This window comes from Eubalaena glacialis, chromosome 9 (assembly GCF_028564815.1).
Source record: "Eubalaena glacialis isolate mEubGla1 chromosome 9, mEubGla1.1.hap2.+ XY, whole genome shotgun sequence".
Taxonomy (NCBI): domain Eukaryota; kingdom Metazoa; phylum Chordata; class Mammalia; order Artiodactyla; family Balaenidae; genus Eubalaena; species Eubalaena glacialis.
This window is the reverse complement of record NC_083724.1, coordinates 32664771-32683713: the sequence shown is the minus strand read 5'-3', so window position 1 is coordinate 32683713 and position 18943 is coordinate 32664771.

Sequence of the window (18943 nt, the reverse complement as noted above, 5' to 3'; positions counted from 1 at the left end):
TGAGAGAGTGTCATGGACATATATACACTACCAAATGTAAAATAGATAGCTAGTGGGAAGCAGCCAAATAGCACAGGGAGATCAGCTCGGTGCTTTGTGACCACCTAGAGGGGTGGGATAGGGAGGGTGGGAGGGAGGGAGATGCAACAGGGAAGAGATATGGGAACATATGTATATGTATAACTGATTCACTTTGTTATAAAGCAGAAAGTAACACACCATTGTAAAGCAATTATACTTCAATAAAGATGTTTAAAAAAAAAAAATGCTGATCTAAACTACAATGAGGTATTACCTCACATTGGTCAGAATGGCCAATGTCAAAAAGTCTACATTTAGTAAATGCTGGAGAGGGTGTGGAGAAAAGAGAACTCTCCTACACTATTTGTGGGAATGTAAATTGGTACAGCCACTATGGAAAACAGTCTGGAAGTTTCTTAAAAAACTAAAAATAGGGTTAGCATATGATCCAGCAATCCCATTCCTGGGCATATATCTGGAAACGTCAAAAACTCTAATTTGAAAAGATAAATGCATCCCAATGTTCATAGTAGCACTATTTACAATAGACAAGATGTAGAAGCAAACTAAGTGTCCATAAACAGACGAATGGATAAAGAAGATGTGGGATATATATACACACAAAGGAATACTACTCAGCCATAAAAAAAAATGAAATATTGCCATTTGCAGCAACATGGATGGACCTAGAGATGATCATACTAAGTGAAGTAAGTCAGACTGAGAAAGATAAATATCATATGATATCACTTATATGTGGAATCTAAAAAAAATGATACTAATGAACTTATTAACGAAACAGAAATAGACTCACACAGTTAGAAAACAAACTTATGATTACCAAACGAGAAAGGAGGGAGGGGTAAATTAGGAGTTTGGGATTAACAGATACACACTACTATGTGTAAAATAGATAACCAACAAGGACCTACTGTATAGAACAAGGAACTATATTCAATACCCTATGATAAACCATAATGGAAAAGAATATGAAAAAGAATGTATATATATATGTATAACTCAATCATGTTGCTGTACAGCAGAAATTAACACAGTATTGTAAGTCAACTATACTTCAATAAAATAAATTTCAAAAAAAGATGGTCTTAGAATTTTTTCTTTTAGAAGGACAATACCATTTATAACAGCTCCAAGAAAATAAATACTTAGCTATAAATCTAACAAAACTTATATAGGATCTGTATGCTGAAACTACAAAATGTGATAAAAGAAACCAAAGATGTAAATAAATGGAGAGATATGTCATGTTCACAGATTAGTAGACTCATTATCATAAACATGTGAATTCTCCCCCAGGTCTTACAATTGATGTTATAGTAGTTTTAATGTAATACATTATTACTTAGTATGGTTACTTTATAGCTTTTTAAACACCATTTATCAACATGAATGTTCCAGTAACTCCCTCATATGTGCCTTTTGGTGCACACGTGTAAGTATTACTCTAGAATAGATACGTAGGAGTGGAACTTCTAGATTGAAAGGATTGCATAGTTAAAATTCTAACTCTTAGGTACTGGTCTCCAAAAAGGTTATATCAATATAAACGTGCACTATGTACTGAGGTATCCATTTTTTCACACGATGGGTGTTTTTGATTAATACATTTTTGCTAATCTGGTCCTGAAAAATGGTATCTCATTGTTTTAATTTGTTTGTCCTTTAACTTTGCTTATGATCTCACGCAGAAGACAATTTTTACATAGTTAATTGTCAGTCTTTTGCATTTGCATAAGGTATTAATCAAGATTATAAACAAATTTCTTATATTTGCTTTTAGTACTTGTATAAATCCTTGTTGTTAAGCTCTATAATCCATACAGAATTTATTTTTGTCTTAGTGTATGGTAAGAATTTTATTTCTATTCTAAATGGATAGATAGCTGTTTCAATACCATTTATGGACTTGTAAAGCCTTTCCCCCCGGTGCTTAATATTTCTATTTATGCTTGAACTCTATTTTGTTCCTTTGTTAAAATTGTCCATTTTCACAGAAATGTACATTTTAAATTACATATCTTTAACATCTTGTAGAGCAAACTCCACCAATTTGTTCTTTGCAAAAGTCTCTGGACTATTCTTGAGCAAGTCTCCTTTCAGACAAACATTAGACTCAGCTAGTCAAATTCCATGTAAAATGCTGTTGGAAATTCAATTGGTGTATATTGATCCCTCCTCTCCTATCTCTCTACACTCTCTCTGCGTGATTTTATCCATTCCCAAGGCTTTAAATACTATCTGAAGATTATGATTACATGTACAGAATTCTAAGAAAGGCAAGTTTAATAGGGGTATAAATGTGAAAATAAGCCTATAACGTTTCTAGGAGAAAACATAGGGAAATGCCTCTTCATGACCCTGGGGTAGGCAAATATTTCTTACAATGCAATTAACTAACTGGACAAGAAATAATTGATGACTTGGAGTTCATAAAAATTAAAAATTTCTTCATGCTAAATGGTACTTTAAAGAAGTGAAACAGCAAGCTACAGACTAGAAGAATATGTTCACAATAAATACATTAAACAAAGGACAGGTTAGTAGAATACATAAAGAACTTTCAAAAATCAGTTATAAAAATGCAACACAATTTTTTAAATGGGCAAAAGACTTGAATAGAGACTTTACAAAATAAGATATCTGAATGACTACTAAACTTATAAAAACATGCTCAACAAGTTGAGATCATAATGAGATACCACCCCATACACACCAAAATGGCTAAAATTTGAGTGGTAATTCTAAGTATTTGTGAGGACGTGGGGTAGTGGAAGAGAGCCTAAAATATAACAACCACTTTGAAAAATTGCTTGGTAGTTTCCTACAATGTGAACTGTGCAGCATAATAGAGAAATTCCTATGATAAAGCATTTCCTCTGCTAGGCATATCCCCGAAAGAAATGAGTGCAAAAAAGAACTTGTACAGGAATGTTCATAACAGTTTTATTCATAATAGCCCAAACTGGAAACAACCCAACTGTCTATCAACAGAGGAATGGACAAAGAAATTGTGGTATAGTCATACAGTAGAATACTACACAGCAATATAAAGGAATAGAAAAATGGATATACATAACAGTACAAACTGTATGATTCTGTTTACGGGAAATTCAAGAACAGACAAAACCAAGCTATGAAATCAGAAGAGTGGTTGTGTTGTACCATGGCAGGGGGTCAGGGGAGGGAGGTTGCAGGGCATGGACAGACAGGAAGGATCATGAGGGAATTTTCTGAGGTAAAGGACTATTGACTGAAAGAAAATTGTACAACATAAGAGTTGTGAGCTAAGTTTCATTTAGGTTCTTACTGAAAACACTAGCCTGGGAGACAGTCTTTCAGTAGCTCTGAAAAACTGCTCTGAAGAGATAGTTGGCAGGCCAGTTTATATATGATTTTTGGCTGGGGAATGCATGCAGTCTAGTATACATCTTGGTAACAGATTACTGCTAGTCACTCAGAACAGATATATATCGAGTTAATGATTTTGGTGCTTTTCTGTGTATGAGAAGATGCAAGAAGGCTCATTCACTAAAATTCTTTCTGAGATACATCTAACTATCTAAGGGCCTGTTTGTCCAGAGCATAGAGCATCCTGTTATCATTTTAATTTCCTCTGTCTGAAGCACAGAGTACACTGTCGGTCATCAACGACTGCAGCGGGTTAATCTTTGCAGAGCTGGGTGATAAGCAACGCTGCCTGTCTTTGTTTACAGGACATTTCTTTATCTTGATCTAGACAATGGTTGCACAAGTATATATGCTTGTCAAAATTCATTAAGCTTTACACTTAAACCTGTTCATTTTTTCATATATAAAGTATGCTTCACCAAAGCACTGTTAGGATAAAGAGTTGGAGGAAGGTGACAATGGATGTTTGTGTGATTTCTGAAGGGGAGTACAAGACATGTTAATGGGCTCTAAAAGTTGATAGCATTCATTCTTTATTAAATTTAATTTTACTCTGAAACTTTCTGATTTCCTTTTACTGTGTTCTAGCACTAGGACTCATTTCACCTGATTAGTTCCACTTCCAGAACAAAAATAGAACTAAAAAAAAAAAAAAAAATAGAACTGAGACAAGGAGAGAGAAGAAAAAATTGTACATGATGTACTATGATAAAGATAGAAATAGACTTAATTACTTAACACAAAGCCTGTAATAGAATTAACTAAATTGTGAGTAGTGACATATACAGGAAAAGAAGTATTTCTCCAGAGGGAAGGAAGGATGTCTTGGAGGAAGTCTTTAGAGAGAGGGTGAGCTGAGAGCACTAATTAGTTGTATATGACCTCAGGGAAGTCACCTAATCTCTCTGGGGATGATTCCATTTTATACATTTTCTTATATGCTAAATGATAAAATTGAACTAACTGAGCTCAGAGCATCATGCTGTTAAAGAACAAGATAATGATTAATATTTCTGAGTCATTCAGAAAAGGCTAATTTCTATTCTCTGTATTTAGTTTCATAAGGCAGAGAAATATGTAAAACATTTGTAATAATAAGTTATAATTGACATATTGAATACCTACTCTGTGCCAAGTAATAGGCACGTATCCTAGGCAATATACTTTCTGTCTTATTTAACTTTCATTTTAATTAATTAGTAATTTTATAATTTGTATTGGATCAAGTAAAATGTTTTAAAATAACATATATATATTTCACCATCATAATAATGTAGCATTATTTCAGACAATGGGAAAAAATAGAAAATCATAAAGAAAAAATCCTGTCACTCTGAAAGCAACTGTTACCATTTTGGAACATATCTGTTGAATCTTTTATACACACACATTTGTTTTAGTTTGTTTTCTTTGGTTTTATAAAACTGAGATCAAATTCAATATATGCTTTGCATCGTGTTTCTATTTTTTAAAAACATGATTTTTCAATAACCAATAGCATTCCATTTTGTAACTATAATAGATTAGATAATCCCTTACTGTTGACCAGAGGAAAAGTTTTGACACCAATAATGTAAATTTTAGTTACTTGAAAAATCCCCAGGGGCAATATCTCTAACAGGATCCCTGGGGGAAACAGATGGCACACTTTGAGAGAGTAATTTGAGGAGTGTTTAACACAAGATCTGTTTACAAAAGAGTGGGCAAGGATTAAAGAAGCCACAAGTAATAATGTAGTATGTGACCGCACTGCTGATGGCACCCATTGGCCTGAAGTGGCAAGAGGAGGGAGGAGGGGCAGTTAAGGAAACCTGGAAACCAAGAAAGCTCAGAGGAAACCCCTGCCTGACAGAAGCTTAGTAAGTACATGGTCGAGGGAGCAGCCAGTCTGCAGGGACCCCAAAGGAGGAGGCAAGGGGATAAAAGCCAAGACACCCCCTGGCTCTGAGCTCCTGCCTATGCGCCCCACTCAGACTGTTCTCCCCAATCAGAAGCCATGGGGCCAGGGAGACTTTGGTGTGGCCCACACAGGTTGGCCCCCTTGGGTATAACGCATGGTAAAGAAAAGTGAAGAGTGCATCTGGAAGAGCAAGTGGAATTCCAAACACATGCACTTTCTTGATTTAATCATGCTTACTTGTCAGAATTTATCCTTGTAATGACCTGGTCTGGGAATCAGAGAAATTTTCTCTTGAGAAACGATGTTGAATCTGAGATCTAAAGGATGTGCAGGTGTTTAGAATGTGATGAGTTCAAAGAAGACATTCAAACGGCTAATAGGTATCTGAAAAGGTGCTCAACATCACTAAACATCAGGGAAATGAAAATCAAAACCACAATGAGATATCACCTCACACATGTTAGGATGGCTATAATCAAAAAGACAAGAGATAACAAATGTTGGTGTGGATGTGGATGTAATATAAGCTGTTGGTGGGAATGTAAATTGGTATAGCCATTATGGAAAACAGTATGGAATTTCCTCAAAAAGTTAAAAATAGAAGTACCATATGATCCAGCAATCCCACTCCTTTGGTATATATCTGAAGGAAGCAAAATCGGTACCTCAGAAAGATATATGTATACCCATGTTCATTGCAGCGTCATTCACAAGAGCCAAGATATGGAAACAACCTAAGTGTCATTGATGGATGAATGGGTAAAGAAAATGTGGTCTATGTAGACAATGAAATAATATTCAGCTATGAAACAGAAGAAAATTTTGTCATTTGTGACAACATGGATGAACCTGGAGGTCATTATGCTAAATGAAATAAGCCAGAGAAAGACAAATACTGTATAGTATCATTTATATGTAGAATCCTAAAAAAAAAAAAAGCCAATTTCATAGAAACAGAGAACAGAATGGTGGTTGCCAGGGGTTGGGGTGAGGGGGAAATGAGGAGATATAGATCAAAGAGCACAAACTTTTGGTTATAAGAAGATTAAGTTCTGAGAATGTAATGTGGAGCATGTTGACTATAGTTAATAATATGGTATTATATACTCGAAAATTGCTGAGAGAGTACACCTTAAGCATTCTTACCAGAAAAAATAGAGTTAATTGTGTGAGGTGATGGATGTGTTAATTTTCTTGATCTTGGTAATCATTCCAATCATTTGATACAATGTATCAAATCGTCTCATTGTACACTGTAAGTATATACAAATATATTTGTCAATTATTCCTTGATAATACTGGGAAAAATTTTTAACTAAAAAATAATGTTATAAGTAAGGAAAAGAACACTCTTAAGCAGAGGGAATAGCATGTGCAAAGTCCCTGAGGTGAAAGCATATTCAAGGAACTAAAAGAAGGCCAGTGGGTTTAACAGAAACACAAAGGAGAGAACAGAGTCAAAGAGAGTCAATATTTTGGCAGGGCCACATTGTAGGTCACACTAAGGATTTTGGTTTTTATCCTTAAAACAAAGGTAAGCCAATGCTCAGAATCCAATGACAGATTAGATTTTGTGTCTCAAGCAAATCATTCTACTCTGGGGAGAATGGATTAGCAGGAAGGGAAAAATGAAAGGGATGTGGGTATACCAGTAATTCAGATGAAAGGTTGAAATAAGGTAGTGGAAGGACATGGTGAGACAGAGAAAAGTTTGAGAAATTTTAGGGTCATGAAACTGACAAGACATATATATGGGATATAACAGTGTAGAGGTGATGGCAGTGACAAGGAATGTACCAGATTACTTGCTTGTAAGACTGAATGGAAGAAAAGCGTTTTTGGAACTGGGAAATTACAAAATGATTAATAATAATTAATCAAAAAGTGAAAAAGGGCGGGGGGGGGGGAGGTGGAGGAGAAGGAGGAGAAGGGCTGGCTGTTTTTCAGTGAGTTAAGACTATATACTCCAGAAATAAAAGAAGATGGTTTAGAAACTGAACAATGAGAGCAGAAAACATTTCTAAAATTTAGCACATGTTAATTATTAGAGGAAGGTGGAAGGCATAGAAAGGAAGACTTGGGAGGGAGGGATCTTTATTTTATTCCACTCTCCGCTCCGCCCCGCCCCCCCATACACTTTTTCTTTCTTTAAACATTGTGAGCTTCCTGAGGGAGGGCCCACACTTTCCCAAGTATTATGAATACTGGGTCTATTATTACCTAGTTCCTTTGAACCACAGTGATAATCCTAGGGGTGAGCATGAGGTTTAATCGTCTGCCTTCTACAGACCCATCCCTAGCTACTTGCTCCTCTTTTGAGTGCCCCCTTTCCTCATCTTATATTATGGTGGAGTGTTCTAACCCCGCTACAGTGTAAGCAGGGCTGACAGAACCTTGACATAAGGGCGGATGGGGTAAGTACAGATGTCTGGGAGAACAGACGAGCACGGAATGACAAGCCTAGAGACAACCTGGGGGCCATTTCCCAGGTAGGTGCAGACCTGAACCCTGACCTGGGCCGGCTTTTCCTCCTACAGTATTAGGAATTCTCCTGTGTGGATGTTGGAGTGTGGGGGTGAGGTTCAAGGAACCCCGCTCTCGCACTTTCTCTAGTATCTATCAAGTGGGGGAGCCCCGGGGGGACAGTCTTCATGCCAAGTGGGTACCCGCACACAGTAGCCACTAACACATATTTCTGGAATAAATGGATGGGTAGATGAAATACTTGTGCAATGGAAACTTCTTGTGGCTCCTCCCCGGCGAGAAGTGTAATCCGTATAATCCCCGCCATCATTCGCAAATCCAAGGCTCGCGTCACTCTGCGCATTCCACGCAGGCCCCGCCCACCGCCGGGCGCGGCCCCGCTCGGCGCGCTCCCTCGGCTCGGCTCGGCTCGGCTCTATAGCACTCGGGGACACGCGGGGCCGTAGTCACGTTCCGGGCCACAGTGCGCTTGCGCAGAAGGTGCCACGGGCTAGTGGAGGGGAGGAGCCTGCGGAGCTCAGGCGGCGGTGATAAGGAAAACACGGAAAGGATCGGAATGGCAGTCAACTCTGGCTAAGTGGGGCAGCTTAGTGAGTGTTTGAAGGGTACGCAAAGAGAACCTGTTGGGGACTGACCTGAGTTTACACTTTTACTGATTTTGCCTTTTTTTCAATTAAGCTTGGTGGTCAAGAGCCGGTGCTTTGCAGGTCGCAGTCTGTTGTGACACCGCGTGCCTCTGTGTGGCTTTGGGCAAGTTACCTGCCCGAGCTTAAGGGTCTACTTATGTGAAATGGAGCTCACGGGACTTTTGTGAAGATGACATTAGACAGTGTGTGTAAAGTGCTTAGCACAGTGCCTGGCACAAAGGAAATGCCCAATAAGTGGTAAGTGCCATTACTGTCATGAACGTTAATAGCATAAGAATCATCATGGTTTTTTTTGTGTGCCAGGATCTTTTGCATGCAGCTGTTATGCTGGTAGTCTTTGGGAAATATCAGAGAACATGAGCAGTAACAGGAAATTAAAGACTGGAAAATGTGCTGATTTTAGAAATGAGAAAAAAGTAGATCTTGAAAAATGGACTCTGGTAATCTTGACTTTTACTGAGCACCAATCAAACCCAGGATGGATCATATCAAAGGTAGTTTATGAGGGGAATTCCCGGGCGGTCCAGTGCTTAGGACGCCGCGCTTTCACTGCAGAGGATGCAGGTTCGATTCCTGGTTGGGAAAATAAGATCCCTGCAAGACACGCGGCCAAAAACAAACAAAAAAAGGTAGTTTGAGAGCCTTTAGAAAGGGAACTAGTATGCACTATGAAGCAGTCTAAACTGTCTAAGAACAAATAAAGCAATCCAGCTTAACCTTTTTGAATGGATAGTAAACTGATAGCTCAGTGGAAATTTTTTTTGTCTTTTCTGGACCTAAGTCATTTGAACAAAGGTCTCAGCCTGAGATGCTACCCCATTGTAAGCGCCTTTCTTGTCAGCGAGTCTCTTTCCATTTCTGACATAAATCTTACAAAAATAATTCTTTTAGCTACATAGGTAATATGTGAATACCTTTACGTTGTAAAAAGTTCAAAAACTAAAAATGAAGGGAAATTCCCCCAACATCCCCTCCCAATTCTATTCCCAACTCCACTCATCAGTTTACTGTGCATTTTGTTCAGATACTTAAAAATCTAGCCCTACCCTGACTTGTAGCAGTTAGGACTTTATTCTGCCAACTGAATACCCAAAAAAAGGAAGCAGTTTATTAGTCTCATTCGAAAGGAAGCCCAGGGGTAGGAGCTCAGAGCCAGCAGGCTTTCTGTCTTGGTTTCACCATCCACAGGTTTGTCCTCATGGTCACAAGGTGATTGCTGCTTCTCTAAAGGTGAGTCCACATATTAGCAGGAAAGGACAAAAGCCATCCTGTGAAGTTTTATATTTTAATTCAAGAAAGGAAGCCTACCAGAACATCTGCCTACAAGTCACTGGCCATACTGTATCACATGACCCCTTTATTAACATGGGAGTCTAGGGAAGTAATTTACTTTTCAAGTATCTAAACTATAGAATGGCACAGTAAAAGCGAGTTGTGAATATCTTTTGGGTAACCGAATTTTCAGTGTCTGCCACAGAAATATAGAGTTTCCATAAATGAACACACACTATATATTTTTTGCAACTTGCTAGTTTTCCTTGGCCATATGAATGAATTAGAACTTTCCATGGTGGCCTGTGTGAAACTTCCTTGGTTGCTTTAGCTGCTGCATAATACCCTCGTTTCATTATTCTAAGGCACACTTTTTCATTCACATGTTATTATCTCTAAAATTAGTATGCATCTTACAATTGCTGTCAGCTAGGCAGCAGTAGTGATGTAATTGTCATCGCCTGCTGGAGATGCTTCAAAACTTGCAGAATGGATGTTAGCAGCCTGGAATATTGATGATCCTGAGTCTAAACATGATTCAGATGGTTCAGACTCTGAGAAGAAGATTTATATATGTTTTAATCAATTTATTTGATTAATACTTTCATTTTAATGTATGCATGTGGATGATATGGAGTTAAAAATCCATGTCTTAAGTTTCATGTGGCCTTCTGAATAAGTATAAAATAAAAATTATAAATGATAAGAAAGCTTTATTTGTTTATTTTTTTAAATTTATTTTATTTATTTATTTTTGGCTGCATTGGGTCTTCGTTGCTGCGCGTGGGCTTTCTCTAGTTGCGGCGAGTGGGAGCTACTCTTCGTTGCAGTGCGCGGGCTTCTCATTACGGTGGCTACTCTTTGCTGCGGAGCACGGGCTCTAGGCGTGCGGTCTTCAGTAGTTGTGGCATTTGGGCTCAGTAGTTGTGGCGCACGGGCTTAGTTGCTATGTGGCGTGTGGGATCTTCCAGGACCAGGGCTTGAACCTGTGTCCCCTGCATTGGCAGGTGGATTCTTTTTTTTTTTTTTTTTAATTTATTTATTTATTTATGGCTGTGTTGGGTCTTTCGTTTCTGTGCGAGGGCTTTCTCTAGTTGCGGTAAGTGGGAGCCACTCTTCATCGCGGTGCGCGGGCCTCTCATTATCGCGGCCTCTCTTGTTGTGGAGCCCAGGCTCCAGACGCGCAGGCTCAGTAATTGTGGCTCACGGGCCTAGTTGCTCCGCGGCATGTGGGATCTTCCCAGACCAGGGCTCGAACCCGTGTCCCCTGCATTGGCAGGCAGATTCTCAACCACTGCGCCACCAGGGAAGCCCGGCAGGTGGATTCTTAACCACTGTGCCACCAGGGAAGTCCCTGTGTCATAGTTTTATTAGGAGCATTTTTCTTTTTCAGTGATACATAAAATAATGATGTCTATAATTGATGACATCCTGAAGTCAATGAAATATGATGTACTACACTATGGCTATTCCATAGTTTAATCATTTTCTTATCAATAGGTGTTAAGTTTTCACTTTTTTTTTCCAATAATGCTTCAGTAAACCCCTTTTCATGCCTTTTTTTCCATATGTGCAAATAGTATTTCTCAAGATTCCTAGAATTTCATATTTAAAAATTCTAATAGCTACTGTCCTCCCCCAAATCCATAACTCCAGTCTAATACTGGGAAAAGCTGAGGAACATCCTATAAGATACCTGACTGATAATCCTCAAAATTGTCAAGGTCACAGTGAACTAAAGATAGTACAGCGTTGCTATATACCTCCACACTCTTTCTCCTATTGTTAACATCTCACTTAAGTATGGAACCTTTGTCACAATTAATGAACCAGTACTGATACATTATTATTAACTAAAGCTTATACTGTATTCAGATTTCTTTAGTTTTTGCCTAATGTCCTTTTTCTGTTGCAGGGTCTCATCCACAATAGCACATTATTTTTAGTCATCATGTCCCCTTATGATCCTCTTGGCTGTAAAAGTTTCCAGACTTTCCTTGTTTTTGATGTCCTTGTCATTTTAAGGAGTACTAGTTAGGTATTCTGTCCCCCAGTTGGGATTTACCTGGTGTTTTTCTCATCATTAGACTGGAGTTTTGGGTTTGGGGGAGGAAAACCACAGAGGTAAAGTGCCCTTCTTATCACCTCATTTCAAGCCTATCAACATGACTTATCACTATTGATATTAATCTTGATCAGCTGGCTGAGGTAGTGTTTGTTTGGTTTATCCACTATAAAGTTACTCTTCCTTTTCTCCCTTTACATACTGTACTCATTGGAAGAGTCACTATGCACAGGCCACACTTAAGGAATGGGGAGTTATGCTGGAATTCTTTGGCGTGGCAGATTTATCTATTCTCCCTCATTTACTTATTTATTCAATCATATATGTATGGACTTATGATATTTATTTTATACTTTGGGTTCTAATTCAATACTACTTTATTTGTATTATTGCTCAAATTGTTACAACTATGGCCAATGGTGCTTTTTCAATTGGCTTCTGTGTCTCTTTGACACATCCCCATAACTGTGTGTGAATGTGTATGTGTGTGTGTGTGTGTGTGTGTGTGTGTGTATGTAGTTTAGCTCTTCTTTATCTTCTGGCACTACAAAATTCTCCAGACTCATCTTGTATATTTCCTACCCTATTAATAGAACCAACCATTTCTCCAAGGAACCCTGGTTCCTTTTATTGGAGAATGGTATTAGAATCTAAGATCTGGGCACTCTGAGTGTAGAATTCAATTTTTACATAGTTAAATGTGTCAATAGTGCCTTGTATAGCTTTGCTTTTTGTATCTTATATAGGAAAGTATCTTTTTTGATAAAACGAACAAGATCTGTATATTATTATTTTTTAAAATTTATTTTTGGCTGCGTTGGATCTTCATTGCTGCATACGGGCTTTCTCTAGTTGCAGTGAGTGGGGGCTACTCTTCACTGTGGTGTGCGGGCTTCTTATTGCGGTGGCTTCTCTTGTTGCCAAGCACGGGCTCTTGGCACGCGGGCTCTAGAGCACAGGCTCAGTAGTTGTGGCGCACGGGCTTAGTTGCTCTGCGGCATGTGGGATCTTCCAGGACCAGGGCTTGAACCCGTGTCCCCTGCATTGGCAGGCGGATTCTTAACCACTGCGCCACCAGGGAAGCCCTCTGTATATTATTTTAATACTTGTACAATATTCTTTTACGTGTAGCTTTAAAATTCATCTGGAATTTTTAAAATATGATGTAGAGTAGAAATGTTATTTCTTTGTAAATGGATAGCTAAGTATCTCAACCCCATTTGTGGACTAATCAATCCTTTCCATATAGTTTATACATATGATATTCCCACATGTCCAAGAATATGTTTGGGCTTTATTTTAGTCCTTGGATTTAGTTATCTATTCCTGTATAGCAACATGCAGTTTTAATTTATATGAGTTTATAGAATATTTTGTTATCTGGTAAGACAAGTCCCATCTCTGATCAAAAAAGTAAAATAAAACTTTCTTTACTATTCTTGAACATTTTCTCTTGCAGATGAATTTTAGAATCAACTTGTCAAATTCCATGAAAAATGCTTTGGGGATTTTAATTGGTATGCACTGGACCCTCCTTTCTTATCTGGCTACAGAAGTGGTTCTCAAACCACTGGCTGTAAGAATTAACTCTAAGAACTAAGAAGAAATGTGAGAGCATAGAGCCTGTAGAGAGAAACAGGACTTTTTCAACACCAGGATTTTGACTCTGCTATTTTTTGACTCAAGGACATTTTGAACACAAGTTTAAGAACATAAGAATATCAGTCGGAATTATACAATCATTCACAAATTTTTGTTGAGAATATATTTTCTGGAGTCAATTCTATTACACTCATTTAATTCCTTGGCCAGCGAGCACAGTTAAATGATTTCCAAATTTTTACATTTCTATTTTACTGAAATTATAATTAATAGAATTAATAGAATCAATTCTTTTCTATGAAAATTTTCTATTTTAAATTTAATTGATTAGCTTTTCTGCCATTTTGAGTGCTAGTTTGTGAACAGTGTTTCTAGCAAGTCCTGTTTTCCCAAGTCAAGGTTAGCAGATCTGACGTTTGCCACGTGCAGTTTTAGCCTTTGTCAGTTTTATCTTGTATTAATTATTTCTGCCAGAAATATTTATTATGAATTGGACAAAATACTGACATCTTTTACTTAATTATTGATTAATTTATGAGAATGTTGTAAGCAAATCCTTTCAGATACTCAAGAAGAATAATATTTCCTTGTCATCTTTCATTGACCTATTGCTTTGTTAGCTTTGCCCATAGTAATACTAACTACTCATACTTACAGTAGAGTTAAGAGCAGGCTAACTCTTTGTTGGATCAAAATGTCCTTGGTGAGAATATGCCCAGGACTAAAATGTTGACCAGGTCTAAAACTGTGGAGTCAAAATGGCTGCGTAAGATAGAACAAAACAAAAATAAGCAAACAAACACATCATACACTGCTTTGTCAGTCCTATGAAGTACCATAGTTTATTGAAGCATGCCCTATTGATGGACTTTTAGGTTGCTTCCAGTGATTTTTCCCTTCTCTCCCTGCCCCTCCTCCTCTTTTTTTTTTTTTTTTTGATTTTTGGCCACACCGCAGGGCATGTGGGATCATAGTTCCCCGAACCCCAACCCCCTGCAGTGGAAGCGCAGTCTTAACCACTGGACTACTGGGGAAGTCCCCTCCCTCCCTCCCTCCCTCCTTTCTTTCTTTCTTTCCCTCCCCCCTCCCTCTCCCTCCCTCTTCCTCTCCATCTCTCTTCCTTTGTCTCCTCTCTATACCTTCCTTTATTTTCCATTATCAAAGCTGCAATGAACATGCCTCTTTGTAATCACAGGCAAATGTTTTTCTAGGAGAGGACCTAGAAGTGGAATTGCTGAGTTAGAAATTTGATAGTGAAAAAAAGAGAGTAGTAGCAACTAATATTGAAGCTACAATTAGGGATCTAAACCAAACTCTTCATTTTTCAGACATTAAACCTCTTCCCCAAGATTTCACAGCCTATTAGTGGCAGAGTAGGTCTAGAAATGTAGAACAGGGACTTCCCTCGTGGTCCAGTGGTAAAGAATACGCCTTACAATGCAGGGGACACGGGTTCGATCCCTGGTCAGGGAATTAAGATCCCACATGCTACGGGGCAACTAAGCCCGTGCACCACAACTACTGAGCCCATGTGCCTCAACTAGAGAGCCTGCATGCCGCAAACTACAGAGCCCACGCACCCTGGAGCTTGCGCGCCACAACTAGAGAAGAGAAAACCCTCACACCACAACTAGAGAGAAGCCTGCGCGCTGCCACGAAAGAGCCCGCATGGCACAACTAAGACCCAACACAGCCAAAAAATAAATAAATAAATAATAAATAAATCTTAAAAAAAAAAAGAAATTTAGAACAGTTTCAAGCAGCTCTATGAAAAGTAACACTGGTTTGTAGCAGTGTCTTCAGACATTTAAAAGGGGTTAGACCTCATGCAATTGTGGCAGCTGGTGGAACAATCTATGTAGGCTGCTGTTGCCTCGAGTTTAGTGTTGAGCCTGAAGTCGCTGTAGGTCAGCCAGACTGGCAGTTGGGAAGGAAAGCTGGATGTGGACAAGATCAAGGACAAACTAGAACCTTCCACGGCAAATTTGGGCCCACAAAGAACACTGGGACCCTCGAGGACAAACTGGAACCTGCTTCTTGCCCCAGCTGACATTGTGACTGTGACCTTGGAAGAGACCCCAAGGCATAACTGTTTAGATAAGCTGCTTCCTGACCCACAGAAACTGTGAGATAATACATGTTCATTGGTTTAGGCCTCTCAATTCTGGTAACTTGTTACACCACAGTGAGTAACTAATAAACCTAGATACTAATAGCGTGTTCACCAAAACCACCTCAACATCAAATTGCCGTGGCACCAGCAGTTCCAGTGGCCAGTAGCTTGCAAATCCAGCCACTTTAAAATAGACAAGGTGGGTCTCATGGAAAGGTAGAGTATAGGCATTTGAAATCCATGAGTTCTGGAATTTTCATGCAGCCTGGATTTCATTCTGGCCCTGATAGCCCATCACTTTCTGACCTGGCACTCTTCTAGGTTGCTCCATCAGCAGTAGCTTTTGGTCTCCTAACGACTCCACCTATACGCTCTTGTTCAGCACTCCCAGCTCCTCACCCCTCATTCCTTCCCTGGACAGCTGGATCCTGTAAGTTGAGACATTTTTGTTTTTCTCCATGCTCATGTCTTACAAAAGATATTTGGATCTATCTAGCCATCTGAAGAATAGTCTGCCCTTCTCCAATTTAGGGAAGGGGATGTTCAGATAAAAAATCAACTCTATGTACTTAGTGGAAAGCATCACTGCCAGCCTCTGAAGCTTCCTAAAAACTATCCTCCTACTTGTCTGGTGTTTGATGTTATGTTTGAAGAGAAATGTGCAAAGAGACAGATTGTCTAGCAGCCAGAGATTGCCTAACAGGATAGCTGTATCTTGGTGGGGTCACCATAGATTAAGGGCTATCCAGTCTTCTATTATGTGATAATAACATTTATATAGGAACTACTAAAGTGATTTATATATGTAACTCATTTAATCCTCTCAACAATTCTGTGATGTAGGTATTCTGCTTTATAAGATCACTCACCATCTTACGGTGACTAAGATTTTTCAGGAAAGTCTCAATTTCAAAAGTCTTGGTCTGTTGTCATTAGCTATCAAAATGCTTCAGAAGTTCTGAGATTTCAGTATTTGAACTATACCTCAGACTGTCTCTACCATTAGAGAGTGGATTGCAAATAATTTTTTTTTTTTTTTTGGCCACACCACGCGGCATGAGGGATCTTAGTTCCTAGACCAGGGATGGAACCCACGCCCGCTGTAGTGGAAGAGTGGAATCTTAACCACTGGACTGCCAGGGAAGTCCCTGCAAATACTTTTTATACTATTTATTCTGACATTTGGTTCAGAAAGTATGGTCATATTAATAGAATGATTTCAGTGCATCTGTCCACCCATGCCAGCTTCTGGTGAATACCCCTACTCCCAGTCTCTGCTGTGTGGGGTGGTTATTTTTGTACCAGATGATACCTCCCTTCCATCTCATAACAGCTGATTGAGTTAAAGCAGACTTCTAGTCCAAAAGCAATCAATTCATAGGCTGCCAACTTGCATCCTATCTTGAAATGATGAGCTGGGCCAATCACATTTTTTTGTGTGGGTCAATATGAACCAACAGACGAGCAGGAGGTTTCTACCCTAGGCTGGGGAGTCCATGATGGCCAAGTGCAGGTGAGTAAGCAGAGGGAGCAGGCTGAGAGGTAGGGAAGAAGGAGCATATATCCAGAGAGACAAAGGTGTAACAAGACAAAGAGGGAGACAGAGAGACAAAGGAAGTCAGAGGCAGAGACATAGAAAGACACACTGACCTCAAATGAGAGAGAGAAAAATTGGTTCCTAGTGGCTCTTAGGTTTCTGTGAGGTCCTACGTAACTTGGGTTGTTCCTGTATTTCAAATTCACCTAAAATTCAATAAACACCTTTCCCTTTAGCGAGTTTGAATGAATCTCTTCCTTGCCACTAAGAAAGCCTGATTAAAGTTGTCTCTAATGTCCATACTTAATTCAATTTTAGGGATACTGGATCTGAGCAGTCAAAATGGTTGGATAAACTAAACCTCAATGTATTAAGAGAACTGTACTTTCTTAAAACTGTGGACTATTCAGGTTGGATGATCAGTGCATTTTCCCTCCCTTAAGAAAACTTACGTAGAAACCAACTCCTGTGTCAAGTCTGCTTGGTGAGACTGGATCTGAGCAAAGGAGAAACTGTTTCCAGAGTTATTCTCAACAAGCTATCAGAGTGCAGTGCATCACTCACCTCCATCACTGGAATGGCCCTCCTGCTCTCGAGGAAGGGACAAGTCACACAGATGGGTTCTCTTGAAAGGCTTCCTTTTATTAGACTCTGTGTAGGCTCTACCCTTCTATTGACTCTTTCTACAGAGAAGTCATAGCAACTTTATTATTAATAATAAATAATAGATAACATTTATTGAGTGTTTTCTATGTAACTTGCACAGTACTAAGCCTTTTATAAATACCTTACTGAATCCTCAAACAACCCTGTTAAGTAGGTATTGTTACATCACTTTACAGATAAGACTCAGGAGGGTTAAGAAGGTTGTCCAAGGGCAGGGAACAAGGAGGGAAATAAGGGAACAAGGAGAGAGCTGGGAGGGCAGTGACCACATTACACACATTACAAGATGCCCTTGTCACATTAGTTTTGGAGACAGTTTACTCTCTTGATTTGAGGAGGAGACACATGATTAGATAGGAGTTTCTGTTTCCTTAGCAGCATTTCTGCATGTGGCTCATGTCAATCATTATTTAAAATATTATTATTTTAAACAATAATAACAATACTGACAACATGCAGTAATAATAATGGTACTGATCATGTATTAAAGTCAAGACTAGAAGCTTTCATCACCCTGCCAGGTAAGTATCATTATTCTCACCTTAGAAATGAAAAACCTGAGATTCTAAGTGGTTAACTTAGTTCACAAAGTATAAGCAGTAAAGTCAGGATTCAGGCCCCTGTCTGTCTGTTAAATTCATTGCTTTCTTTTCCCTTACTGTACCACCTGTCAATCAGATTTCCAATCTGAATTGACTATTTTCACACCCCAATAGTTTTCCCTTGGCTGTATCCTCATTTTAGAAGGAAATCTTCATAGACGTCTAACGTGGCACTAGGGTGGAAAACTCGAAGTGGAAATGGTGTACTGCCTTGGGTTCCAGTGAGGTGAGTGTCATAAAGTTTGTTTGCCAATAGTAACTCTTTTGGGATGGTCTTAGTTTCCAAGTTCTCTGGACAATTTCAAAGCTTCTTGGACACCAGACAAATTTGTTAAAATAATGAACAAGGAGCAGTATAAGTCTAAGTTATAGTAAGGGTCTTTATTTTTATTGGTGCTTCTGACCCCTAGAAGTGTTTGGGTGTTTCTTTGTAGTCAAAAGACCTGGCTCAGCCTTTCAGCCTCTGAGCCAAGTGGGTCTGTGGGTCATGGGAGCTGGGAGGGTGGCAGTAGCCTCACATATAGTCAAGAAATTTTTAAAAAATGAAAAAATAGCGAGTGTTGGTGAGGTGGTGGAGAATTTGGAACCCTCATACATTGCTGGTG